The sequence below is a fragment of the Cicer arietinum genome, chromosome 7, assembly GCF_000331145.2.
Source record: "Cicer arietinum cultivar CDC Frontier isolate Library 1 chromosome 7, Cicar.CDCFrontier_v2.0, whole genome shotgun sequence".
Lineage (NCBI taxonomy): Eukaryota > Viridiplantae > Streptophyta > Magnoliopsida > Fabales > Fabaceae > Cicer > Cicer arietinum.
The window spans coordinates 17,828,127-17,834,633 of record NC_021166.2 but is presented as its reverse complement, the minus strand read 5'-3'; the positions used below and the strand labels follow the sequence as shown (position 1 = coordinate 17,834,633).

Below are 6,507 nucleotides of genomic sequence, written 5' to 3'. Positions count from 1 at the left end.
ATTTTATTAGTTGTGCAAATAAATTAATAATGAGTTAGTAAATGTAATTTTTCAAGTTTTAGATGTGTATACAAATTAAAAATATATATAAAAAAAGTATTATATACAAATTAAAATCAATATTCATTATTTTTAATGATGACGAAAAACAACTCTATCAACTTTTGAATGATAAAAACCAAAGAAAAAACACAGAAAACAAACCGAAAATATAAAAGTCATGTGCATGTAAGATAGTTATGACATGATAACAATGTTTTCAATTTTAATTTTTAAGTTAAATAGACCATAGTGGTGAGGATCCAAAGTTAAGTGGTTTATATCGATAAAGTTTAATTGGAGTTTTAGTTTTTTCATTTTTATTAATTCATGAAATTGATTAATTTGTTTTAAAAGTCGACATTTTTAGTCTCATTCTATGATTTTTTAAATAAAGAATGATGACATGAAATTATTTAAATAAAGTGACATATGATACAATGATGAAGAATGATTAACACTTATGAAATTAGAATAAAACGCTGTAAAAACTTATATTTCAACTACATAAATTTTTTATATTTTAATTTAATTAATGATATATGAATAATTAATACATCTAGATGATTCTATGAAATAGAATTGTATGTCACGTTATTTAAAATATGTCAAATTGTTATTTTTTATCTGAGAGATGGACCAAAATTATTGACTTTTAAAATAGGGGAACCAATTCCACGAATTAGTAGTAATAGAGTAACCAAAACAACAATTAAGACTATCATTAAACATGTTGTATGAAAATTTACCATTTGAAAATGTAACTCTTAAATACACTTGAAGTTAATGTTCAAAAAACTGAATGAGTCATCAAATCGCAAATAGTATTTTTAAAAGTTGGTAGTTAAATAATATTTACAATAACATAATATATTTTGTGGAAGGAAAATAATATATATATATATATATATATATATATATATATATATATATGGAACCAAAATAATATATAAATACAATCATTCGTGGGGTTTAACTAAGTCAACTGCCAAACATCAAAATTGTTAGATTAAATGTTAAGTTTTGGGGTTTAAATTAAGGACACATCTTATGCATTAGATTTATACTTGAGACATCGCAGTTGATAAATCTATTGTTTGGAATTTATATAGAAATAGAGAGTTCAACGATATATATATATATATATATTTCTTCATTACGAATTGCATTCATCAAAAACACTTTAAGTTTGTATTTCATTCTTTTATTTTCTATTAATACTTTTGTGTCAAAGTGTTGTGAGATGTATTTTAAATATTTATTTTGGAGAATGTAGGTGTATTGGTCATGAGAAGTTTGACAGAAGTCTATGTATTATAATAATTTTCACATAATATTATGTTTTGGTTGTCATTAGATAATGGTCGTGATTTTTCTCCAGTTTTGAAGTTTCCACGATAATTTCTTGCATTTTGATTGTTTTTTAAATTTCTCTATTTGTTTATTTTTCTAATATTTGGTATCATAGCTTTTGATTCGGTCTAAGTAAATAGAGTTCTTAGTATGTTATGTGGTTGTAGTTTTGTCTGATATTCCACATCAAGAAAGAAATGTTATATTGTAAAAGTGTTGTTTAGACAACGTTCTAGGTAAGGACATATTTAGTTATTAAGTGGTCATTTTGACTCATCTCTCTTTCTTAGGAACCTACCTGGTGGAAGATTACAGTATGTCAAGTTCTACAAAGAAGTTTGGGATAGAGAATTTTGATGGATGAATTAATCAATTTTGGTTTGTGTAAAATTCAAGTCAATGATGTGTTGATACAATCACGATTACACAAGGTGTTGATCAGCATATTGCATTGGTTGTTATTAATGCAAGGTGTCTTGTGAAACTATGTCAGTTGTTGAAGAACTTCTTAAGAAAGCTGACATAGAGGTTGCACCATATTTTTTGGCATGGAGAAGAAATTATTGGAATGGTTTAACTTCAAGTGGAAATTCTTAGAGCAAGTTTGCTTCAAGTGGAAATTCTTGAAGTGGCTTACCTTCAAATGGAGTATGCTTTTTATGGTGGAAATGTTGATACAATCATGATTATACAATGTATTGATTGTAACACCTCAATTTCTCATTATCTTATTTTAAATAGTATAATGATACGATACTATTTTTTTTATATGAGTGTTAATATGTGTTTTAATTTTTTTAGGTGTGTTTGTGTGTTTGTTTTAGTAATTGATTTAAATTATTAATATTAACCATATTTAACTTACAAAAAAATAAATAAAATAAAATAAAATAAATAGATATGTATATAGATATAAATAAAATAATACCAAGAGTTAGCTCTAATAGAATGGAATAATAATAATAATAATAATTATTATTATTATTATTATTATTATTATTATTAATTATTATTATTATTATTATTATTATTATTATTATAATAACTTAGGTTATTATGTAGTATATATATATATATAGCCTTCCAAACAACCAAGCCGCATCCCAATGAGAGTATTGCATAGGAGCCGCATTCCAATTTCAGCAAAATTAGGATTTGCAATTCCATTATCCGCATTCCAAATTCAATCACAGCCGCATTTCAAATTCACTTCCAATTTCATCAGATTCCCATTTGGATCCAATTCCAATTTCAAGCTCCAATCACAATTCCAATTTCAAATCCCAATTCCAATTTCAATACCAAATCATATAAGGTATGTTTCACTAATTCCACAATTAGCTTTAATAATAATACATGTTTTGTTAGGACAATAGGATAAGCAATACAATATATATATATATATATATATATATAGATGAAAGTTAAGAAATTGAAAACCACGAACCCAAAATAAATTTGTATAGCCATGATTTGAGTCTTTACTTGGAATTTTAGTAGCCTTGCTTTGTTTCTGTCAACAAACGGATTATGCTATATAAGAATTGTTGTTATACAAACTTCCAGAAAATAAGTTAGTAGCTAAGCCATTAGATGCAATTGATTTCTAAAGGGAATTGTTGGAGGATAACTCACTGAAGTAAGTAATTAGTTTCGATAAAGCAACATACGATTCATACAAATTACCGTGAAATCAAAATAAGGCAGAGAGACAAATTGATTCTTTCACCTAAATGGTTTAATCTATTTGACTATGTTATAAAATTAAGTACAGTCAATAATAAGTAATAATTAATTATTATTATTTGCGTCCATGTGATATATATATATATATATAAATATATTTATAAATCAAAACTATATATTTTATATAGACATAATATTAAGTTCTTTCTATCATACTTTGTTAAATAAAATTTTATTATAGTAATATGTGTGTTAACGGTATTAAATATATTTTTGAATTATATTGCAATGCATTAATTTATTATTAGATAAAGTATCAATGTATTATTAATAAATTAATTAATTACCTATTGGAGCAAGTAACTAATTTGTAATTGGTTGTTGCGTTGATTTATTCTCACTCGTGGACTGTTAGAGACGGTGGTTGGCGAAGACGTGACACATTAAATCAGCGATCGGCTTCGTTGGGAAAAATCTTCAGTTAAGGTAAAGGGTGAAATGAGGTTCGATTTTATGAGTATAAAATAACGTGAGATGAACGGGAATATTGAAATTTCCAGATGTTCTTCGGGGCTTACTACGTACGGTTGAGCCCTATTGAGTAATAATAATTAATTAATAAAATGTGAATGCTAATAGTGAGGATTAAAATATAATTTAGCAACCTATAGAATTGCCGTGAAATTATTTATATCAAGATTGTATGTCGTCTGATTTTATGAATATTATGTTGATTGTTACTTTGTGAATGGTATGTACTGGAGTATTCTTGCTACTTGAATGAAATTGTGATATCACTTGAATATGATATTGTTTGATCTTTTATTTTTTTGATTGATATTGTGAGTAGTGCAAACCAGAATATTGGATTTAATTGTGAATGACTGATATATATACATAATGATGAATGTCGTGAAGTCAAACTGAAATTTGTTGAGTTGTGATTTTGGAGTTAGAACTAATTTGTCATCATATAGGGAGAGTTTGACAAACCTAGTGATTCAAGGAAGTACAACTGAATGAGCCTGATCGTGGAGGGATACAGTCGAACTGTAAGGTAAGACTGATAGACCTTGGGGGTACCTCTAGTGGGGAATTCCTAAGTGGATTAGTGGGTTATTCCCTAAGGCCAGGAGCTACCGTGCAACACAAGAGTACCCCGATCGTCACGTATATGTGTCTTGGATTGTGTTGAGGGGATCTATGAGGACTTGGTCATTCATGAATTGTCTGTCCACTCTTGTAGTGGCATAGTATCAGGCCTCCTGACCAATTACTTCAGAGTAGAATGGTACCAAATGATGAAGTATAGACTATAGGGAATGCATAGCATTTCATCATTGTGATTGTCTTATTGTGGATGAATTTGATGAACCATTGATATTATACACTTGACTGCTTTTAAGGTTGTGATAATTGGATTGCTTGCGTGTTCTCATCGTGTATTTTATATTGTTACATAATTTCGATACTCACCTCCTCGTTGTTTGTGTTTGGCGTTTGCGATGGACGCAGACGAGTTGTAAGTTACAGGTGATGACTAGTACCATCAAGAGAGGCGGAAGTTATCATGTCTTGGAGACCTTTATTATTATGCATTGTGTTGATGTTATTTTGAGTATTTTTATTTTGGGAATTCCCGCTCTGATAGTGACATCGTGTTGGGACCACATTTGCACTTAATTTAACACATAAGTATGTGTACTTCTAAAAAGATTTCAAATATGTTCAAATACTTAAGTTTGATGGAACATTTGAACTTATTCGACGTGTTCGTGATTATGTGATACTTTTTACCTTAAAAAAATGTTTGAAAGTTTATATTTATTTATTTGTTTCGAAATAATTTCATTGTTTAGAAAATAAGGAAATTTTTTTTGGGGTTTAGGGTGTCACATTGATCAACACGTTGCATTGGTTGTCATTAATGTAAGGTGTGATATGAAATTGTGTCAGTTGCTGAAGAACATCCTATGAAAGTCAACATGGAGGTTGCACCATATTTTTCGGCATGGAAAATAAATTATTGGAATGGTTTAGCTTCAAGTAGAGTATGATAGTTCTTTTGAACTATGATTATTGATATAGACAATAAAATCTGAAGATGTATCAATTTCAATCAAGGTAGATATTGTTGAGTTTTGGTTGAAATTGAGGAAATTGAAATACTCTTACATTGCTTGAAATTGTAAAGGAATAGAGAGCTCAAGATTATAAATATTCTAGTTCTTAATTACAAATTGCACCCATCATAAATATTTTATTTTACATAGTATTATCATCTGGTAGTCACTAGACAACAATTGTGATTCTTCCTTTAGTTTTGGAGTTTCCACGTTACTTTTTGTATTTTGATTGTTTTTTAAATTTATCTAATTGCTTATTTTACCAACACCCTAAATAACCAAAATCTCAAAAAACCTCTACACCATTGACTAATATCAACAACATCCTCATCTTTTAGTCTCATTCTTCTCCAACCTTCTTTATCATTTTTATCTCCTCATTCAATAAAACCACTTAACATTAGGTACCTAAAGTATTCATTAATCTTTTACCAACCTCAAACCATCATCCTGTTAACAATGAAAAGAGGAAGAAGAGAGACAACCACTATAGGATTTCATAACATAAAATGAACCAAAACTTCAGTTAATAGGGTTACAATAAGTATATATATAAAAGAACAGAAATGTCTAAAATACCCTTACTACTAATATATAATAACATTATCTAACATTTCCCCTCAAACTCACGATGCATTAACATGGAGCATCGAGAGTTTATCAACTAAGAAACAAAAACGTTTAATGGAATGCATCTTTGTGAACAAATCAGCAATATGTAAAGAAGAAGAGTACGAATAGTGGTCATGTTGGCTACAAGAGCAAAAGTTTCTTCATAATCCATACCATAATGTTGAGAGAAACCCTTAGCGTTCAACTGACCCATCAGACTTAGTTTTGATCTTGTATACCCAACGAGACCCAATAACACGTTTTCTAGGAGGAAAATGTACTAATTCTCAAGTATTGGTTTTGTGCAATGCAGATAGTTCTTCTGCCATAACTTGCTGCCAAAGAGGATCAAGAACAACCTCTTTATAGGAAGAGGGCTCAGACAAATTTGACGAGAGGGGTAACGAGGAAGATCAATAATCGTATGAGGTGGTTGAACAGCGGGAGGGACAAGAGGGATGTCACCAAAGAAGAAGCAACAATCAAAGAGAAGAACTAACAAAGAGAGAAGCAACGAAAGAAGAAGCAGAAGCCAAAGAGAGGATCATTAGCTATACCAAATAATCACAAAAAAGAGAGAAACCAAACCAACAAGAAATCATATCAAATAGTCACAATCAAGAGAAGAACCAAACCAACAAAAAATCAAACCGAAAAAGGAGCGATAAAAAAAGGAGCAACAACCATATCA

General features: G+C 29.1%; 1 long non-coding RNA gene across 1 annotated transcript; it reads left to right on the top strand.

The window, feature by feature from the left end:
- Positions 1-2,505: 2,505 nt before the first annotated feature.
- LOC113787562 (uncharacterized) lies at positions 2,506-5,276 on the top strand. The gene is made up of 3 exons (XR_003473985.2): positions 2,506-2,707; positions 3,494-3,564; positions 4,594-5,276. It is a non-coding gene; the product is annotated as an uncharacterized lncRNA (long non-coding RNA).
- The last annotated feature ends 1,231 nt before the right edge of the window (positions 5,277-6,507 follow it).